This window comes from Sarcophilus harrisii, chromosome 3, assembly GCF_902635505.1.
Source record: "Sarcophilus harrisii chromosome 3, mSarHar1.11, whole genome shotgun sequence".
Lineage (NCBI taxonomy): Eukaryota > Metazoa > Chordata > Mammalia > Dasyuromorphia > Dasyuridae > Sarcophilus > Sarcophilus harrisii.
In genome coordinates this window covers 135,403,505-135,425,540 of record NC_045428.1, presented here as the reverse complement: position 1 = coordinate 135,425,540, position 22,036 = coordinate 135,403,505, and the positions used below count along the sequence as shown (strand labels likewise).

Below are 22,036 nucleotides of genomic sequence, written 5' to 3'. Positions count from 1 at the left end.
TGATGCAAAAGGAAATTTTTAACGATATTAAGTAATTTTAATATGAACTTCTTTTCCACCAAAAGCAAAAATAACTATCCCTTGAAATTCTAGGACTGGACTCTCATTTTTTAATTACCTAGTATATATATATATATATATATATATATACTGTGCATGTGTTTAAGGTTAAGGCCTTGAAATTAAATATTTTACATCTTTTTTTCTAATGAAAGGGAAATTATATGCATTTATTTAAATGGATATTTGAATAGAATAATTCTGGAGCTGACCAGCTCAACCAAAGGGGAATAGGATTGACAATGTGATAAGTCTGAAAAGTTCCAAGAATTTCTCCCTCTTTCAAAGGCTCTTTATTTTTTTCCACCAGATTATGTGTATGTGTGTGTGAGAGAGAAAGACACAGAGAGAGAGAGAGAGAGAGAGAGATAGTGCGCAATCTATTTCAAACAGAAAAAATTTAAACAGAGACAGAAACAGAGAGAGAGGCAGAAAAGATAAAGAAATCATTAGTAGGATAAAAGTGCTAGCCTTATTTATTAACAGGTATGGCTACAAATGCTATTCAGACTAATTGACTTTAATTGAAAATGTGAATGCAAAGAGAATTCAGACCATCTCTTTTTACTGATACCTTTTAGATTAAAGCAAAAAAAATGATCCAATATGACTTTCAAGTTTAATACAGATTTTAAGTTAAAAAAAAAAACAAAGCAAAACAAAAAACAAACAAACAAACAAAAAACAGTACCTCATACAAGAGTTTGCAGGTTTTTTGTTTGTTTTGTTTTGTTTTGTTTTGGTGGTGTTAGTTGGTCACAGAAGTAATTGGTTGAGTAATGTTAAAGTTGCATTACCTGTGTAGAGACTTCAGTTCCTCATCTGTGAAATGAAAGATTTGATTAAATTAAATCTATTGTAACCTTTAGCTCTAAATTCTGATTCTTTATATTAAAACAACATTTAGTCTAAGATTCAAAGGTTTTCAAGTGATTCTTTCACTTCAAATGATGAAGTAACTAGTATGAACAACTATACTTCTAATGTAGGGAACTATATTTTACAGATTTCATTATTTTTTGACCATGGCCTAATTTCTTAAATTACTTCCCAATTTCCCACGAGTCCCACAATATTTTGTATGTCTTAATTAAAATTGAAAGAAATTACACCAGAGTGTGCATGAGGAACAGCTTTTGCTCTGGAAATTTTCCCTAAGAGCTATTCTATTTAAGAAAGCATTCATGTTCCTTTTCCCCTCAGCCTCCCACTGAAGTCCTTCCCTTGAGAATATGAACTCTTTTTGTTTCTGAGCTCTCCTTACTCCCCTGTGATTTGGCAGAAGCAAAAGGAAAAGATTACCTCCACAATGCCCTTAATTAACCAAATCTTATAGCTGACTTTTCCCTAATCACTAATCAGATTTTTTTTTTTGTTTGACAAACTTATTGTGAACTTCCCCATATTGGCAAAAGGGGGAGGGAGGGAGGGAGGGAGGGAGAGAGAGAGAGAGAGAGAGAGAGAGAGAGAGAGATGCATGAATGTATTATAAATGTTTTTAATACTTCATCTGTGCACACTCACAATACATGCATGTATGTATGCATACACGTGTGTGTATATATTCTTACCAACACCTACATACCTATACATACAGACATGTAAACATACTCAAGATTTTCCTTATGACTTTCTCTAGAGACATCACAATTCTTTCTACAATTCCTTTTAGTTTTGCCTTCTCAATATTAATTAGAATCTAATATAATCTAATAGAGTTAGAGTTTTATCAAAGTTTTATAAAAGAGAATATAAACTAGTTATGTCATAGATGGTTTGTGGTACTATAAACTTTTTTTCTTCTTAAAATTTGAATCTTTAGATTTTTTTTAGGTTTTATTAAAATCAATTTATTGAAATATTTATAAACATATACACACACTCAAGCACATATACCCATATCACAACACACACACACATATACTTATATGTGTGTGTTTTTTGATATATATATGCATATTTGCTAATTATTCAATTTTTTAGCCTGTTAGTATTTTTTCTCAAGTCTTTAATCTAAATTTGTTAAAAAATTATCCAAAGACTGAATTCTGAATCCTGAGTCTCCAGGTATATTTTAAATTCCTCTTCAGACTCTCTATTCTATGCAATATTTGATGACAGAGGATATTAACAAAAATGAAGGTGATAGCAATAGCAAAAAGGTATTTTTTACCCCCTAATTAAAGTGATTGGTCAGGATGTAGCCAGTCTGACTTGAAAGGAAGGAGATAAATTGCAGCTAAAGGACAAGTCATGGCTCTATACTTTCTTGCTATTAGTTCTGGAAAGAAATGTTGTGTTGGCCAGTAAATAAACAATTATGGTAAAACCTTCTGACCTTTAGACATAACCATACTTCTTTGTCTTTGTTATTTAGTACCAAGTTGATCAAACAAATTTCCTTCCTATGTTCTTGCCTTTCCCACACTGCTTAATTCCTGGTGACTGAATCAAGGACCTGGAAATTCCACAATTCTCTATCAGCATACCCCACCATTCTCTTAAACCATGTCTCGGTGGATGGTGGGGGTGAGTGCTGGGTATATGTGTGTATTTATATATGTAATTATGTCTTCATGCCAGTTATGTAAATTATTTATTGGTACTCTCTTGAATTGTTAGCAGAATCAAACAGCTGTTTTAAAAACTGTTCAGTAATTTAGTTTTTGTTTTTCAATTGTTCTAAATATCAACTAGTCCTTTAATTTTGTAGTTTATTTTTAATGTGTTAGTGATTCTTATTTGTTAATTTCCTGGGAATTCACAAGAAATGATGAACTTCTCTATTTTCCATTCAACTGAATTTACTTTTAATAAATAACTACTATGTTCACGACATTTTCATGACATTGCAATAGTTTTGCAAAGACAAAAAATAATCATTTCTTTCTCTAAAAAAACCTTTCATTCTATTGTGAATACAACATTTACAAACATTAATGAAGAGAAGGTTTAGAACAGAGAAAGAACATTGATAACTGAAGAAATAAAGGAACTAAATGATAAATGAGCTGAATCATTAAGGAAGTAAGAATTCTGAGAAGTAAAGATGAGAAAGGAATGTACTTCAAGATTTGTATATGTAAGTCCACAGAGACACAAGCTAGAATGTCTGGAAAATCTACAATTTCATAACTGTTGCTGCTCTCAGTGAGCAAAACGCAATGTTCTGAATTTTGGTGTGTTTAAAATTTCATCCCTTTGTGGCCAATCTGGCAAGGTGTTTGCCTCACCTAAGAAATTAGTTCTCATACAACAGAGAAGAATCCATCATTAATATCTCTTTGTAAGATCTTCTAGAGATCATCTGCACTATGACACTCTTCAAGAATAATGACCAATTCTATTCCCAAATGAGGCATTGAATTAAAACTCCAATGAAGTCTTAGATATGGTGAACTAATTCTTTGGTTCACCTCCTAGTGAACAAATATCTAACAAAGAATATAAATAGCCATTCTGTACTTTATCTTCTTAATTGGTTGTCTAGAGTGCCAAGAGGTTAAATTTTTTTGTTTGTTTTTTTTTTCCCCCAGAGTCACATGCTAATATATGTCAAAATTGCTTGAGGCTAGTGCAGTAGCTACTATGCCTTACTGCATGTCTTGATTAACATATTCCGGAAATTCACTTATGCTAAATTAAACTGGAAAATGCAGGTGCCTAATGTCAGAACTATTTCTGATTATGTGGTACAGGAATCAGTGAGAGGGATATCAGTTATTTCAAAGTTTTAAGTAATAAAGAAAAAGAAGGGAAGGAAAAAATGCTATATATACAAAAGCAAACATTGGTAATTCCATAGGCCAGGGCTGACTAACCTGTCAAAGAAATTTTGGATTTAAAACTGGAACAAAAAGAGACACAAACAATCTACCTAAGAAGAAAGATATTTACTCAGCCATTACCAAGTAAAGAACATTCAGAATGGAGAAAAGGTGTTCAGTGTGGAAAGAGTTGATTTAGTTAAATATGGAATTTCATTTATTAGGCATGCTGAATGATCAGAGGGGAAAAAAGTATTAATATCCTGGCTTATATCACTTGCCCAATTTATGGAAACAAAGGATAGGCACTTAGTTTTCTTCAGTCATCACATTTTATAGTCCCAAGAAATCAGATATAAAACTAGAATATTTTATTAACTATAATTTCATTGTTTCTATAATTTTGAGTTATTTTGGCATGAGATTGATTTATTAATGATTCCCATATTTCCTAAATTGCATAGTGACTAGAATTAGGTTTAAAATGGAAATTTGATTTTCAATTTACTAGCTTTGTAGAAGTTCTGATTAAAGATATACCAAATCTGTTACACAAAATATCAAGACTCCTTGTCATTTCTCCTGTTAACCAAAGGACTTTGGACATACTTTTCAATTCAACATAAGACTTAAACAAAAATGGATTCAGGAGATAACAGATGGAGAAGGAACACAGAGAAATAAGAAATGTTTTATGAAAGAAAGAAGAAGTTTTATCATTATTCACAGGTTTCAAAGTGACCAGGTTACTGTCATGAAGCCATTAAAACATGTAAGTAAACTGACATTAGGCAAGTTGCTCCATGTTTTTCTACTTCAAGTTAGCACACTATTACTTGAAAGTCCTATTTCATTCCAGAAATACCAGTACCAATGGAAACATCAATCTTTATCACTGGTGAGAGGTTTGATTAATTTAATAAAATGTAAAATTTTCCAACAAAATATATAGTGATATGAATGTGATCTGCTGTTTTTCAGTCATGTTCAAATTTTTATCACCCCATTTAAGATTTTCTTGGCAAAGATACTGGAGGGTTTGCCATTTTTTTCTTCAGTTTATTTTACATATCAGGAAAGTGAGGCAAACAAGGTTAAGCAACTTGTCCAGGGTCACACTACTAATAAATATCTGAAACTGTATTTGAACTCAAATCTTCCTTTGAGGCCTTCCTTATTCTAGAACTAGTGAACTATTTGTGCTACCTAGTTGCCCAGGGATGTGACTAAAATGTTTAAATAAGCTCTTTTGGAATTCCATTTGGAATTCCAATGTTTAAATTCTATTAATTCTATTGTTATGAGTAAAAAATATTGCCTGTGGTGGAATAAGAGAAAGAAGGAAAGGAAGAAGAAGAAAGAAGGTAAGGAGGAGAAGAAAGAGAAGACAATTGACCCAGGGAAATGAGAAGTGGAGCCCAGCTCCAAGACCTCAAACAAAAACAATTAATTCCATGAGTATTCTAATTTTCATCCTTTCTCTATTTTATTCCCCTTTAAGTACAAAAACAATTCATATATGTTTTTAACAGAATAACATGGGAAAGATAAAGACAGAGATTGAGAGTATAATTCCCAAGAATGCATTTTCTAGTCCCAAATGACAATAGTGAAGCAATAATAATAGAATCCTACATTTTGAACTGATGACATAAATATGATGATTAAGATATTTCTATATAGAGATAGGAAGGTGGTTTTCAAATGTCCATTTTATTGAAGCAAGTAAAATAAATGTAAATTGTTTGCTACTTTAATGTAAATGGCAGAACGGCATTGTGTGCTATATATCATGTACATCCCTTTCTCCTGTGGCAAGAGCAGAATGAAAACTCTTTTCATATTCTAAAATATATACAAGCTTATCCTCTATGGCCTAACAATTCTGAGTGAGTGAAATAAGAGAATTGTGAGACACCCATATGAAAATCTGCTCAAAACAACCTTTTTATTTCCTCCTGTTTTCTTTTCCCTAGCTATCACACATAATATTAAAAGGAAGGGTTGAGATGGGAAGGGTGTTCATGTACTATAGGGTGATCACTACGTATTTCTTAAGCTTTCAAATATCTTAATTCTGCTTTAAACATTTATAATTTGTTCGGAAATTTTGATAGGGATTTTCCATGTAGTATTAAATGCAGCAATGTTGTATGATGCTGCTATTGTTGTTGTGTATATGTGTGTGTGGTTTTTTTTTCTCCAAGGAGATAGGAATGTTAATTATAATCACCTTAGGATACAATTTCCCTTCATATTTACAGTAGCTATTATGTCGCTTGGCAAAATATCTGAACTAAGAATGCATTTATACCAATACAGCTAGTTTTAACTTTAGTAAAACACCACAAAATGCAACATAGTTTCTATCATGCCTAAAACTAAAGTTATTGATATTTCAAAATTCAGTTCAAGCATTGGCTTCAAATATAGTTTTTCCTTTTCTCCTCTACACAAATAATTGTCACATATGTAATTCATGCATGTATATATCTGTGTATTCATATGGATGTATATGCATACAAACCCAAGGTTTTAATCAAAATTTACAGATCCTAATAATATAATCCAAAATGTTAGTTTATTTTCTTCATTTACAACTTTTCATAGAGTGAATATGTATAGATATGTATGTGTGTATAGATATAGATAGATAGATAGATACATACATACACATATAAATATATAACATATATATATATATATATTTATAATGCACACTTAGGTAGATATAAACCTTTTTTATATCCATATCCATCTCTCTATCTATACATGAATATATTCGACCATGCATGCCCTTTTTACCAAGAAAATATAAGCTTCTCAAGGGCAGGAACTATTTCATTTTTATCTTTGCATTTCCAACCTCTAGCATTGTAGTTGTGGTTGTTGTTGTTTATCCTTCATTCTCAAAGTGCAGCATAACATCACAGAGGTGATGTGATGACGTGTAAGTGAATTGGATTTAAATCTTTCCTTCTTCCTTCTTTCCTTCATTCCTCCCTCCCTTCCTTTCTTCCTTCTCTCCACTCTTTCCCTCTCTCCCTTCCTCCCTTTTTTCCTTCTTTCCTTCCTCCCTTTCTTCCTCCTTTTTTTTATTCCTTCCTTCTTCCTTTTCTTCTTTCCTCCCTTCCTCCCTCTCTTCCTCCCTTCCTCCCTCTTTTCCTTCCCTTCTTCCTTCCTTCTTTTCTTCCCTCCTTCCTTCCTTCTTTCTTAAGAACCATGCATTAAACCAAAACACTCTGAGTCTCATTGATTGATCAAAAATATGTAGCAGGACAAGCCCCACTTGGCCATTTTTGGGTCTTGATTGAGTCAGAGTGAATGTAAATAGCAATCATTTCTATTGGGCCAGAAACTCTGAAGGTCTTCCCCTTTTCCCCTTATACATGATAAGTACTTAATAAATGCTTTGTTATTGATAATTATTAAAATTTACATAGACTTGAAAAGAATGAATTTATTTGCATATATGCACATTCATTCACTTTTCATAAATACTATTTCTTTCTCACACAACAGTGTCACCACATTATAATAATATAATATTATTTATGCTACAAATTGCTATTCAGTTATTTTCAAGCATAACATATAACATAATGATATAAAAATTCTTTTCTGAATTGGAAACTCACATTGCAGCAGCTTTGTAAGTATTCTTATTTGAAAGCTCCAGCTGGATCAGTGATATAATGTTGTTTTTTCTTTCAGGCTTGAACTTCAATATGAACCTAATGGGTGCAATTGAGAATTGCAGTGAAGAATGGAACGAATAACACAATAGTGAGATTGTGAATATTAGGAATTTGGGCAGTGTCTCACTTATGGGACACATACTTTAAACTCTCTGTCTCTGTCTCTGTTTCTCTGTCTCTCTCTGTCTCTGTCTCTGTCTCTCCCTCCTCTATACACACACCAACACTCCACACCCAGACAAATATTTCTTTTTAAATTATTTATTTTATTAAACATATCTTATTTACATATAAAAAATTAACATTCATTTTTTTAAAAATCCAAATTCTCTTTTATCTCTCCAATACCTAAAATATCTTTCAAAAGGAAAACTATTTGATACAGATTATTTTTGCCACAGATTCATGTTACAAATTGAATTCATGCAAAAAATAATTCCATATTATTCATGCTGCAAAACAAAACACAAACAAAATAAAACAATAAAAATAAAGTGTAAAAAATATGCTTCCCTCTTAATTCAGAGTTCATCAGTTCTCTCTGGTGGTGGATAGCATCTGTCATCATTGGTCCTTTGGAATTGTCTTGTATCACTATCTTGAGCAGAGCTGCTAAGTATTTCACAGTTGATCATCCTTACGGAATTTCTATTACTATATACATTATTCTGATTCTGCTGACTTTATTTTGCATCTCTTAAGTCTTTCCAGATTTTTCTTAAGCCATCCTGCTTGTCATTCCATATAGCACAATAATAAATCATCACAAAAAGAAATGAACAAACAAAATCAACTTGTTTAGATATACACTAATTTATGGGCATCCCCTCACTTCTCAATTCTTTACTACAATAAAAGTAATTACTATAACCTTGCTGTATAAATAGGGACCCCCAATCTTTTTGTTGTTGTTGTTGTTTGTTTTTCTTTTAAACTTTAAAAAAAAAATTAGTAGTGGTTTTGTTGGATCAAGGGCTACAAAGAGTTTTAAAGTTCTTTGGGCCTAGTTTCAATTTCCCTAAAAAAACTGGTTCAATTTAGGGGCAGCTATATGGTACAGTGGACAGAGTACCAGGCCTGGATTAACAAGAACTGACTTCAAATGTGTCTCAGAGACTTAGCACTTACAAGTTGTGTAATCTTGGACAAGTCACTTAATACTGATTGCTTGACCAAAAAAAAAAAAAAAAAAAAAAAAAAAGGAACAGAATGGTTGGATTAGTTTATAACTCCATGAATATGAATTAGTAGACCAATTTTTTAAAACTCTCTTTATTATTTATCATTTTCTTTTTCTGTCATGTTAGACAATATGATAGATATGAAGTAGTATGTTAGTTTTTTTTTTTAAATGTGTATTTAACTAATTGTGATTTTGAGCATTTTTTAATTTGAATATTGATAGTTTTGATTTCTCCACATCCTTTGACCTTTTATCAATTGAGGAATGAATCCATCCATCCATCCATCTACCTACCTACCTATCGATAACTATGTATCTTTTCCTTTATATTTAAGTAATGAGAACTTTCTCAGAGAAAATTTATGCAAAATTTTTCCTAGAGTTCTGTTTTCCTCCTAATTTTTGGTATATTAGTTTTTAATTCTATTTTTGTTTTGTTTGTTTAAAAAAGCCTTTTAATACAATGTACTCAAAATAATTTGTTTTACTTATAATATTCACTATATCTTGCTTGTTCTCAAATTCTTCACTTCTCCATGAAACTAAAAGGAAGGGTTTTCTAATTTTGTTTTATCACCACTCTTTATTTCTAAATAATTCATCCATTTTGATCTTATTTTTGTATAGTGTGAGGTGTTGGTTTATGTCTCATTTATGCAAAGTTATTTCCTGTTTTCCCAGCATGTTTTTTCAATGATGAGTTGTTACCCCCAAAGCTTAGATAGTTGGGTTTACCAAATATTAGATTACCATAGTAATTCATTGCCATGTATTGTCCTAATATAGTCCATTAATCACCACTAGAGATTAATAGAAAACTTGCCTTTGAAATATAAGATTGAAAAGGAGCATAAAAAGCTAAACACAAAAAATAATCGTAAGAAACTCAACAAAGTTAAACTATTTAAATTCTTACATGAGAAATTTATAATTGTACCTCATAAACTTTTTTTTATTAAGGCAATTAGATGGAGTTTATATAGAAAGAAGGCATGGGTGTGACAAATATGGAATGATTTTTTTTAAATGAAGGGATAAGAAAAAGGAATGCACTTGGAGAAAGGGAAAAGAAGCAGTATAAGGATGTAAATTATCTGGCATAAAAAAAGGCACAAAAGAGCTTTTATGTTAAAGGAAAAGATGGGAAGTGTGGGGATAACTTGAAATTTCTCTACTGAAACCTAGACTCCAGAAGGCCTCTAAAAAAGCTAGCCTGGGCCATAGGCAAGGAAACTAGATTTTAAAGGAGATAAGAAAGGATTTGGGCTTTTAACACCTGGCTATTCTCGTGATGATTAATCTGCTAAAGCAATGCTGCTTCAAAGACCTCCAGAAAACCAAACCAGAATATCACAGTGAAGAACAAAGTCAGTTGTGTAAAAATATATCCTATAATACAGTAAAATAGGAGGGGGGAATGGAGAAAATAGGGGAAAACTGATAGAAGTGATGGTAGATTGGGGGGAGTAAATATTGAGAACATATAGATAGATAGATAGATATATGAAAAAAAGAGAGAGAGAGGAGGGACAGAGGGAAAATTACATCAAATTTCTGATAAAAACCTGCTTTCTCAAATACATGGAGATTGGAGTCAAATATTTAGAAATAAAAGTATTTCCTTAGTTGAGAACTAATCAAAGGATATGAAAAGGCAGCTTTTAGAAGAAATCAAAGCTATCTATAGCCATATGAAAAAAAAATAATCTAAATGACCATTAATTAGAGAAATGCAAATTAAAACAACTCTGAGTGAGTACTCTACACCTATTAGATAGAATAGCTTATGATTGAAAAGAAAATATTGGAGAGGATGTGGGAAATTTGAGATATTAATACACTACTGGTAAAGTTGCATGCTGATTTAACCATTCTGGACAGGGATTTGGAACTAAGCCCTGCTATTTTAGTGGTGGCAAAAAATTGGAAATTGAGGAGAATCTATTACTTGAGGGATGTTTGAATAAATTGTTGCATATTAAGGTGGAATGCTATTGTGCTGTAAGAAATTACAAGCGTGGTTCTATCAGAAAAATTTGAAAAGACTTACATGGATGGATTGATGCAAAGTCAAATGAGCAGAACCAGGAAAACATGGTATATAATTACAGCAATAATGTATAATGATCAACTGTGAGCAACTAGGCTATTCTCAGAAATGCAATGATGCAATATTCTTAAGGATTTATGATGAAAACTGTTATCCATCTCTTGAAAAAGAACCAATAGAGTCTGAATATTGATCAAAGCATACTTTTTCTGTGCTTAAAAAAAATTGGTCTGGGTTTTCTTTTACAACATGACTAACATGGAAATACGCCTACTTTCTTAATGGGGCAGGGGAGGAAAGGGGTAGTGAGGAAGTCAGGGAATATGAAAATGTTAAAATTGTTTCCACATGTAATTGAGGGAAATCAAAAATTAAATTAAAGATTTTAAAAGGGGATCCATTTATTTTTGTGTTTTCCAGTGTTTTTATAAGGAATGGATTATTGCATTGTGTTAAAGCCTTCTTTATCTATTATATAACCAAATTATTTTTGTTGTTTTTGTGGTTAACTCTGCTGATATAGTTTCCTTGATTAATCTTTTAATTAGTCCTCTTTTTGTTTTCTCTGAGATCATGACTGCTGCATCTACTTGTTAGACTTTAATTGATTTTTCTCCAATCCATTATTTTCACTCTATGTATCTCTCTGTCTCTCTCTTTCTGTCTGTCTGTCTCTGCCTCTCTCTCTCTCTCTTTCTGTCTCTCTGTCTCTGTTTCTGTTTTTCTTTGTCTCTCTCAATGTGTGTATATATATATGTTTACTATAAAAGTCCTTCTTTGTGAATCTCTTCTATATGAGATAATTTTCCTCATTCTTCCTTCTCTGTCCCCCTATATCTCCCCTATATCTTTTTCACTTACCAATTTTTTTATACCATTCCAACATAATCTACCTACTGCCATACCTTCTTTCTGTTTAGAATTATTTTAATTATCCTAATAAAGATAAAATACAAAGAAGATATATGTATTATTATCAAATATAGAAATATAAACAATTTGTTCTTATTGACTTCATATTTATTTTTCATAATCTTTACCCTTATATTTGAAAGTCAAATTTTCTAGTCAGCTCTGGTCTTTTCATCAAGACTACTTGAAATTCCTCTATTTCATTAAATATCCTTTTTTTTTCTCTTGAAGGATTATACTTAGTTTTATTGTTTAGATAATTTTGGTTGGAATTATAGCTCTTTTGCCTTCTGGCATATCATATTTCATTACCTCCACTTTTTTAATGTGGTAGCTGCTAAATCTTGCAAGAGACTGCTCCTGGCTCTACAGAATTTGAATCATTTCTTTCTGGTTTCTTGAAGCATTTTTTTTTTCCTTTGACCAGAAAGCTTTTGAATTCAGCCATAATATTTCTGGGCCTTTTCATTTTGTGATCTCTTTCTTTTGTGACTGGTGAATTCCATCATTCGCTATTTTTTCCTATGGTATAAAGATATATGAACAACTTTCCTTATGACCTTCTGTATTGTCTTGGGCTGGAAGAAAATCTCATTGATTTGTTTTACTGACCCTTTCCTTTAAGAATTCAATTTGAAGTATTATCTTAAAGGTGTTTGGAGGGGAACTTTGAGAGGGCTCAGCTAAACACTTTCTCTATTCCATCATATTGATTCCATCACTGAAAGTTAGAATTTATATTTCTTGATCAGTTTAAAATAAGTATGATTAATAAGAATGAATAATAACAGACCTTTGTGCTTCCAAAAGCACACTAAAAGCACGTTAATTTGTTGTATATGATACCTGGTTATATCTTTAGTATAAGAAATCTTGCCCAAATTGGTCAAAGTGAAGTAATTTTAATCAATGTTTTTGAAGCATTAGTGATTTTCTATTGATGACCATGTTATAATAACTGTTTAAAATTATGTGTCCATAAACTATAAGACATTCAATATATTTCTCCATAATTTTACCTCACTCATTTTGCAAACAATATTTCTGTTCTGTGCTACAATGATTTCTTAACTGCATCTGAAATTAAAATGAAAACAAAAGAAAAAAGTCATTTTTGTGAATTAAAATCTGAAGAACAAATGAAACATTTCACTAATCATTGCTAGAAGATACAGCCAATAGGATCTAACCTGCTAATTTCCCTTAGAAATATTAAAATTTACTCATGAAATTAGGTAAGCATTTATCTCCTTGCTAAAAATGAATACAGGGGAACATTAAGAGACTCTAGACCAGGGGCGGAGCCAAGATGGCGGAGAAGACACACGCGACTTTCTAAGCTCTTCTCTTACCCTCTTTATCAATATTATATCGAGCCTCAAAAATAGTCTTGACTGCTACAATTGTAAAGATAAGAAGTAGAACAACTCACCGGCCGAAGAAAATCTGCAGTCTCGCCAAAAAAGGTTGGTTCCGGGGCCAGGGGGGAGATTGGCGCAGACGGGGAGAGAAATTAGGTTCCAAGGAGAGTCTCAAACAGAGGGTGAAGGCACAGATCTCAGCACAAGCGCGCAGCCCCAACCCGCAGTAAGGGCTTTTCCTTGGGGCAGTTGTGATCCTGCACGGCAGGAGGACGCAGCCCGGGTTAGCCTCCAATCTGCGCAGTGGGGAGCTCGGCTTGGGGCCATAGAGCTTTTCCAGGGCCGATTTGCATTGGGCAGAGACACTGGGTCAGAGTTCCTGGCGGTCTGCAGTCTGCACTCAGCTGCTAATAATCACAGTCCCACAAGAGGCTCCGGCCTGGGGCAGTGACACTTTCACCACTTAGTCTCTAGCCGAAGGCAATCGCAATTCCACTCAGCCCTACTAAGCCGTTTGATAGCTCGAAGTGCTGAATCCACTTCCTGTTGGGGAAGGGAAAACCTCACCAGAGCACCCCATACCTCGGAGCCGGAAATCGGTTTAAATATTTCCCTGCTCTGCAGAGGAAGCTGGTAACCCCGCCTAGGGAGACCTACCCTAAAGGCTTTAAAACATGAATAAAAGATGAAAAGAACAATCACAGCTTCTATGCAGAAAAAGAGCAGGTCAGCAAACCTGAAGAGACCCCAAACAGCAAAAATGCATCAGACTGTCCTCCTTTACGTAATGCTCTCATAGAAGAACCATTAAAAGTCTCAAAAGAGAGTTAGGAAGATAAATGGGGAAAAGGAAGAGAAGCCTTTACAAGAGAGCAACAACTTCCTGAAATACGAATTGGAAAAGTTAAAAATTCCCAGGAAGTGCAAATGGGAATTGGAAAAATAAAAAAATCACAGGAAGTAAGAATTGTGAATTGAAAAATAAAGAATTCACTAGAAAGAGGATCCGGAACTGGAAAAAGACAAAGAACACGCAAGAAAGTAGGATCTGTGAATTGGAAAAGAAAATAATTCACTAAAAAAAAAATTAGTGAAATGGAAAATTCCACACACCAAAACAATACATTCAAAACTCAATTGGACATATACAGAAAGAAGTAAAAAAAAGCTAATGAAGAAAATAATCTTTAAAATTAGAACTGAACAAATTGAAACTAATGATGCATTGAGACAGCAAGAATCAGTCAACAAAAACAAAAATGACAAACTGGAAAAACCATGAATTATCTACTTCAAAAGACAGACTTGGAAATAGATCTAGGAGAGATAATCTGAGGATTATTGGACTTTCCGAAAACTATGATGAAAAAAAGGGCCTAGATACTATTTTACAAGAAATCATCAAAGAGAACTGCCCAGATGTAATAGAATCAGAAGGTAAAATAGGCATTGAAGAATTCATCGAACACCTTTTGAAAGAGACCCTAAAATAAAACCTCAAGGAATATTGTGGCCAAATTTCAGAACTATCAGATTAAGGAAAAATTTTACAAAGCAGCCAAAAAAACCATTTAAATACGAGGTGCCACAATAAGGATCCCAAGATCTGGCTGCCTCTACATTAAAGGAAAGAAGGGCCTAGAATATGATATTCGAAAGGCACAAGAACTTGGGATGCAGCCAAGAATAAACTACCAGGCTGTTGGAGCATTTTCTTCCAGGGAAGAAGATGGACATTTAATGAAACAAATGAATTCCATTTCTTTCTGAAGAAAAACCAGAATTAAACAAAAATTTGATCTCCAAATAGAACTCAAGAGATGCAGAAAAGGTAAAAATAAATCTTGAGAATTGTATTTCTGTTGTGGATATACAAAAAATAATGTAAAATTTGATTGTAAATAACATAAAAAAGTAGATATGGAAAAGGGATGATGGCAGAATAAGGTGGGAAGGAGGGATAAAAGAGGGAAACCACATCCCACAAAGAGGCTAAGGAACTTATCATATCTGGAGGGAATTTAGAGGGGGAGGAACATGTGTGAATCTTACCTCACGGTTGGCTCAAAGAAAAATAATTGACATTTGTTTTAGAAAATTCTCTCGCCTCATTAAAAACGGGGAGAGGAAAAGGAAAAGAAAAGAGTAATAAAAAGGGGGAAAGACAAAGGGGGAGGGAGGGATTATAAAGAGGATAAGTATCGTGATACAAGAGGGGTACATAAGTTTAAAAGGGAAAGAGGGTTGGGGAGGCAAGAATAAGTAAAGCACAATCTGGGGGTTATTAGGATGGCAGGAAATACAGATTTAGTAATTTAACTGTAAATGGAATGGGATGAACTCCCATAAAGAGGAGGCAGATAGCAGACTGGATCAAAGTCAGAACCCTACAATATGTTGTTTACAAGAAACACATTTAAAAGAGGGGAACATATAGAGTAAAGGTAAAGGCTGGAGCAAAATCATTATGCTTTGGTGAGTCAAAAAAGGGGTAGCCATCCTTATCTCAGATCAAGCAAAAGTAAAAAATTGATCTAATTAAAAGAGATAAGGAAGGAAACTACATCCTGCTAAAGGGTAGCATAAACAACGAAGCAATATCAATATTAAACATATATGCACCAAGTGGTATGGCACTCAGCTTCCTAAAGGAGAAGTTTAAGAGAGTTGCAAGAAGAAATAGACAACAAAACTGTAATAGTAGGAGATCTCAACCTTGCACTCTCAGAATTAGACAAATCAAACCACAAAAAATAAGAAAGAAATTAAAGAAGTAAATAGAATATTAGAAAAATTAGGTATGTTGGATCTTTGGAGAAAATTGAATGGAGATAGAAGGGAATATATTTTCTTTTCAGCAGTTCATGGAACCTATTCAAAAATTGACCATATATTAGGACATAAAGACCTCAAAATTAAATGCAAGAAAGCAGAAATAGTAAATGCTTTTCAGATCATGATGCAATAAAAACCATTCAACAAAAAATTAGGGGAAATAGACCAAAAAGTAATTGGAAACTAAACAATCTCATCTTAAAGAATGATTGGGTGAAGCAGCAAATTATAGATACAATTAATAATTTCACTAAGATAATGACAATGATGAGACATCATACCAAAATTTGTGGGATGCAGCCAAAGCGGTAATAAGAGGGAATTTTATATCCTTAGAGGCTTACTTGAATAAAACAGAGAAAGAAAGATCAATGAATTGGGCTTGCAACTAAAAATCTAAAAAAAAAGACCAAATTAAAAACCCCAATCAAATACTAAATTGGAAATTCTAAAATTAAAAGGAGAAATTAAAATATTGAAAGTAAAAAATCTATTGAACTAATTAATAAAACTGAGAGTTGGTTCTATGAAAAAGCCAATAAAATAGATAAGCCTTTGGTAAATCTGATTAGAAAAAGGAGGGAGGAAAATGAAATAGTAGTCTTAAAATGAAAAGGGAGAACTTTCCACCAATGAAGAGGAAATTAGAGAAATAATAGGAGTTATTTTGCTCAACTTTATGCCAATAAATTTGATAACCTAAGTGAAATGGATGATACCTCCAAAAAATATAGACTGAGACTAACAGAGGAGGAAGTAAATTGTTGAATAGTCCCATTTCAGAAAAAGAAAAGAACAGGCAATTAAACAACTCCCTAAGAAAAATCCCAGAACCAGATGGATTTACATGTGAATTTTACCAAACATTTAAAGAACAATTGGCTCTAATGCTATATAAATTATTTGATAAAATAGGGAATGAAGGAGTCCTACCAAATTCCTTCTATGACACAGGCATGGTATTGATACCTAAACCAGGTAAGTTGAAAACAGAGAAAGAAAATTATAGACCAATTCTCCTAATGAATATTGGATGCTAAAATCTTAAATAAGATATTAGCATAAGACTACAGAAAATCATCTCCAAGATAATACACTATGATCAAGTAGGATTTATACCAGGATGCAGGGCTGGTTCAATATTAGGAAAACTATCAATATAATTGGCCATGTTAATAACCAAATTAACAAAAACCATATGATCATCTCAATAGATGCAGAAAAGCATTTGATAAAATCCAACATCCATTCCTATTAAAACATTTGAGAGTATAGGAATAAAATGGACTTTTCCTTAAAATAATCAGCAGCATCTATTTAAAACCATCAGTAAGCATCATATGTAATGGAGACAAACTGCAACCATTCCAATAAGATCTGGAGGAAACAAGGTTGCCCACTATCACCGTTACTATTTAATATTGTATTAGAAACGCTAGCTATAGCAATAAGAGCTGAGAAAGAGATTAAAGGAATAAGAATAGGCAATGAGGAAAAATTATCACTCTTTGCCGATGACATGATGGTATATTTAGAGAACCCCAGAGATTCTGCTAAAAGTTATTAGAAATAATCAACAACTTTAGCAAAGTTGCTGGTTATAAAATAAACCCAATAAGTCATCAGCATTTTATATATCACTAACAAAATGCAACAGTCAGAGTTACAAAGAGAAATTCCATTTAAAAGTAACTACTGATAATATAAAATATTTAGGAATATATCTGCCAAGGGAAAATCAGAAACTTTATACAAAAATTACAGACCACTTTTCACACAAATTAAGTCTGATCTAACCAATTGAAAATATTAAATGCCTGGATAGGGCGAGCAAATATAATAAAGATGACAATACCTAAACTAATCTATTTATTTAGCGCCTACCAATCAGACTCCCAAAAAACTATTTTAATGACCTAGGAAAACAACAACAAAGTTCAATGGAAAAACAAAAGGTCAAGAATTTCAAGGGAATTAATGAAAAAAATAAAATGATGGTGGCTTAGCTGACAGATTGTAAATTAATGGCAGCAGTTACCAAAACTATTTGGTATTGGCTAAGGAATAGATTGTTGATCAGTGGAATAGATTAGTTCAAGGGAAAAACAGTCAAAAATATAGCAACCTAGTCTTTGACAAACCCAAAGATCCCAGCTTTGGGATAAGAACTACGTTTGATAAAAAATTATGGAAAAGAAACAATATGGCAAAACTAACATGACCCATATTAACCCGATTAAAATCAGATAAGTTTAAAATGGTTCTCCTGAAAATTAAAGGAATGAAACAAAAAATTAGAGGAAAAAATTTACTCTCAGCCTTGGAAGGGAAGGTCTTATTAACAAAAGCTAAGAAACTTAAGAATCACACATTGATTCCAAATAGGAAAAATTTTGTTAATTAAAACTGGGAAAAGTTTTGGTAAACAAAACTAATGGAGAAGTTTGGAAAGCCAAAGAAAATATTTTCGTCCAAAGGTTCTATGGTTATTCCCAAAAAATTAAAAGAAGGGAATAACCTTAATTTAAATAAGCCATTTTTAATTGGAAAATGGTAAAGGATATATTGGAAAGGGAATAAAGTGGAAGAAAATTTGGAAATTATTTCTGTAATGAAAGACCAAAGGATTATTTCAGAAAGGCCAAATTAAGAACAATCTAAGTAAATACAACCGAGATTTAAATAACAAAATACTAATGATGAATTGTGGAAGGGGATTGAAAAAGACAATCAAATTTTGGGAGTTTGAACTAACCCAACCAGAGAATTTGAATATCTAAAAATTACAAACCAATCCCTTTTATCCAGCATTTTTGATTTCCCAAAGAATTTACAAAAAGAAAGGACCTTTGTGCAAACAATGTTTTGGCAGCCCTTTTGTGTATCTAGAAAACTAAACTATGGATTCCATTTAGGGAGTGGTGAAAAAATTGGAAAAAATTTGGAATTTTAATGTCTGTAAATTACCCAAAATTTTAAAAGGCCTAAAATTAAAAGAAGAAAGAGAGGACCTAGACCAACTAAAACTCCTCTTAATACAAGAAATGAATTTGAAATGGATAGGCCATTAAAAAGAATCAACCAAATCAATTTAATTGGAGCCATAAAATGACCAGGCTATACCCAAAAGCTCTTGAAATGACCTAAACCCAATTCTTTTGGGAAATTTCCCAATCCCATTTATGCATAAACCCATTTCTTGTTTTATGAATTGAAATAATTTCAAGATCTTATTCTTTTTTACACAAAAATTTAAATTTTTGGCATTTCTTATGTTGTATTAAGTTTTATAAAATTTAAACTATTGGTTATTGTTTTAAAAGGAGGGGTTTTGGGGGTAGGTAAAAATTAACAAGGTTATAAATTTTGTTTTAATGTGTAAAGTTTTAACCATTTTTTCCTTTTTAAATAAAAGGTATTAAATTAAAAAAAAAAAAAAAAAAAGAAAAAAAAAAGGTTGAATAAACTTTCATAACTATGATTCTTTCATATTTTTTCAAAGCTATGAGTCAGCATTGTTATTAACATTTAAAATTATTGATGTTTTGTTGTAAATATGGATGTTTTCCTTTTGCTTTATTTTTACTTTGAATTCAAAATACATTTGGTTTATCTTACTTTGCTTGGCAGTCTGGTATTTGAACTTTATTCTCACTTATGAAAGTCTTTTGCTAAATAGTAGGGTGCTTTTTAATAGCGTATTATTTTAGGCTACACTCAGAAACACACAAATACAAATGTGCACACATGTACACACATACACACACAGAGAGTGTTGATCTTCTTTATTGTAGTCCAAAGAAATTTCTTGAGAATTGCTTCCAGGAATGACAGACACTAACACCATTGAGTTCCCAGCATTCTGATGGCTCTTTTTTTTTTCATAACAACATTCATAGTATTCAACAAAATGCTAAAATCTTTATTTTGTCATAACTCAAATTATCTTAAATCTGAATTGATGCTCCTTTTCTAGAGAATTTTTGATTTACAATAATAAATACCAAGTTAGTTTCAGGACAACTGTATTAATGTACAATTGTTCAAAAATGACATTTTACCACAAGACCCACTACCCAATAACTATAATATTCTATTGTTTGATAAACCCAAAGGCTCAGATTCTGGAAGAAGAATTCACTATTTGACAAACTTCTGGGAAAACTGTAAATAGTAGAAACTAGGCATAGACCAACATCTTATACCTTGTACTAAAAGAATGTCAAAATAGGTTCATAATTTAAATATGAACAATGATACCAAAAGCAATTTAGGTGAGTAAGGGAGACCTTAACTATTAAATCTTTGGACAAGGAAGGGATTTATAACAAAACAAGAATTTATGAAATGCAAAATGGATAATTTTGACTTCAATGAGTTAAAAAGTTTTTGCACAAACAAAACCAATGCAGCCAAGATTATAGGGAAGTAGAAACCTAGGAAACAATTTTCTGATAAAGGCCTCATTTCTAAAATTATAAAAAACTCAGTCAAATTCTAAGAATACAAGTTATTCTAGAAATGATAAATGGTCAAAGGTTATGAACAGGACAATCATATAAAAGATGCTAAATCACTATTGCTTAGAGAAATGAAAATTAAAACAACTCTTGAGCTATCACACCTATCAGACTGGCTAAAATGACAGACATGCTAAAATGATGATAAATGTTGGAGAGTATGTGAGAAAACTAGAATAGTAATGTGCTGGTAGTGAAGTTGTAAACTGATCCAAATATTCTGGAGAATAACTTTGATCTATGCCCAAAGGTCTACGCCTAAGCAATCATGTCTTAAACTTGCACTGAGGAATGGACTCTTTTTAATGGTTATACAGAATGTTCATTCTGGAAGTCCCGATAATTTTCATCTTCCTATGTTAAACTATTTAATTATAAACTAGATAGCTTATAAATAGAGACATATACACATTCCTATAAACTTACCTAGTACAATTGGCATGCCACATTGAGTCAGCTGGTATACCAAATTAAATTCACAAAAAGTTATCTCACTATTCTTGTCAAGGCTAACATTAATAATATGGATGGTGTGGGTAGTCCTTTTAATAATGTATTGTGCAACCCAACTTGTCTTCTCCTACCAGCTTAGTAGTCAATTTAGAATGTTGCTATGACAATATAGCCATGTATCATGTCAGTTTTGTGCTGTCACAATAGAAGTTCTGCCAAAATAATTTTTTCACACTTACTCAGTGTAGAGGTCCACAGAGAATGAGGAATTCTTGGAGAGATATAAGACCCTTTAGCCCAGAAGGAACCTGCTGAGAATGTCTGCTGTGACTCCCCATTTCCCCTCGGGGCTCTTGGCCTTCCTGAGAAGTCAGTGGATGGTAAACCTGTGTTGTACTTGAAGCAGAGTGATACCAAGTTTCAAAGAGTCATCTACATGCAATAGCAAGTTGTTTATGTGGTCCTGCATGCACAATGTATACTTAGATCATGCACAATGTTGCTTTGGTTATGTAAGGGTAGTAGGAATACCTAATTTGGAGGGAATTTGGAATAAACGGACTCCATGTTTGACCATCCACATGAGTCTCACATCATTACTCCTAAGACCAAGGATTTGGAGTGGTACCAAGGTCCTTCAGAGAGCTGGTTCAGAAACAACAACTCAGTTGCTGAATGTACATTTTTGAATAATTATTTTCTTCCATTTGATCTTGTGTCTGAATTGGTGATATGATAATCAATATCTCAGCATATTAATTTATATTAATTGTTGATTTGAGGGCAACCAGGGGATGCTGAAGATAATGTGCTGAGTCTGAAGTCAGGAAAATTCATTTTCCTGAACTCAGGTCTAGCTGTCTTTTTGACCTTGTGAAAGTCACTTAACCTTGTTTACCTCAGTTTTATCACCTGTAAAATGAATTGAAGAAAGTAATGGCAAACCACTCTAGTTTCCTTGCCAAGAAAGCTAGAATGGGGTCATAAAGAGTCTGAAGGAAAAGACTGAAAAAAAACCCCTTTATTTTCAAAATGTAAAGACTTGAACAAAATAATGAAAAGTAATATGAGCAGAACCAAGAAAATATTTTATACAAAAACGGCAATATTGTTCTAAGAACAACTATAAATGACAGTTATTTTGAGTATAATAAATACTCAGATCAAAGAACCTATGAAGGAAGACTACCCACCTTT

General features: G+C 32.5%; 1 long non-coding RNA gene across 1 annotated transcript; it reads right to left on the bottom strand.

Annotated features, from left to right (window-relative positions):
- Positions 1-766: 766 nt before the first annotated feature.
- On the bottom strand, positions 767-21,124 carry LOC116422269. The gene is made up of 4 exons (XR_004232837.1): positions 20,813-21,124; positions 12,690-12,747; positions 7,466-7,561; positions 767-882 (listed from the first exon to the last, which is right to left on the bottom strand). It is a non-coding gene; the product is annotated as an uncharacterized LOC116422269 (long non-coding RNA).
- Between the last annotated feature and the right edge of the window lie 912 nt (positions 21,125-22,036).